General features: G+C 42.2%; 1 non-coding gene across 1 annotated transcript; it reads right to left on the bottom strand.

Moving 5' to 3' along the window:
• Positions 1-205: 205 nt before the first annotated feature.
• On the bottom strand, positions 206-391 carry LOC140408099 (U2 spliceosomal RNA). Its single transcript, XR_011940025.1, has one exon. It is a non-coding gene; the product is annotated as a U2 spliceosomal RNA (small nuclear RNA).
• Between the last annotated feature and the right edge of the window lie 424 nt (positions 392-815).

Genomic DNA, 815 nt, shown 5'->3' on the forward strand with positions numbered 1-815 from the left:
CTAAACTCTCACTTCTAATTTGTATGAATGTACATGCATGTGTTTTATCATTTTCTTGCCTTTACTAGTTAATAAACTCACTCTACCTTTAACTCAAGAAAGCCTGGTTAATTGGGGCCTTTGAGAACATAAATATGTGGCCTGGGGAAATGGATCCACAAATGGAGGGATTCTTTTAGATTTCTTTTTTTTTTAAATTACATTTTTTGAGTTCCAAAACCAGGGCTCAGAGTGTGGACAGGGGCGACCCCCTAATCCAGCTCCTTGCCTGCTCCAAAAACCAATTCAAATTCAAATTGAATCCAATACATGGTCACCACAAGAGAGACATACCAATTCTGAGCCAAAAGGCGTACTACACTTGATCTTAGCCAAAAGGCCGAGAAGCGATTCCTTTTAGATTTCTTGTTGCGAACAGCAGAGTGGGTTGAATAAAGAATTGGAGCTGATTCATCCTTCCTCACCCGAGGCATATCAATTTGTGGGTATCCCAGTCCGATGGTAACAAATTGAGGGATCGCACCCGGGTTAACAGATTTGGGGAATCTCACCTGGCGACCAGTTGTAACAGTGTTCAACACGGAGGAGTAATAATTCATCAACTGAGGGAGGGCAATGGGCAGCAATTAGCAGAAGGTTTTCTGACCCACATTTGACCTGATGCCATGAGACTGGAACGCAATGTCCTGACAAGCAGGTAGCTTCAGCTTGAGCCCTCTGCTTCAAGGCACATTCCGATTATGGGTCCATGGACCTAAAATAATAAAAGAAAATAGGAACAAAGGAAATAAACATGAAGGACCCTTACAATTGTA

Source organism: Scyliorhinus torazame, chromosome 2 (assembly GCF_047496885.1).
Source record: "Scyliorhinus torazame isolate Kashiwa2021f chromosome 2, sScyTor2.1, whole genome shotgun sequence".
Classification (NCBI taxonomy): domain Eukaryota; kingdom Metazoa; phylum Chordata; class Chondrichthyes; order Carcharhiniformes; family Scyliorhinidae; genus Scyliorhinus; species Scyliorhinus torazame.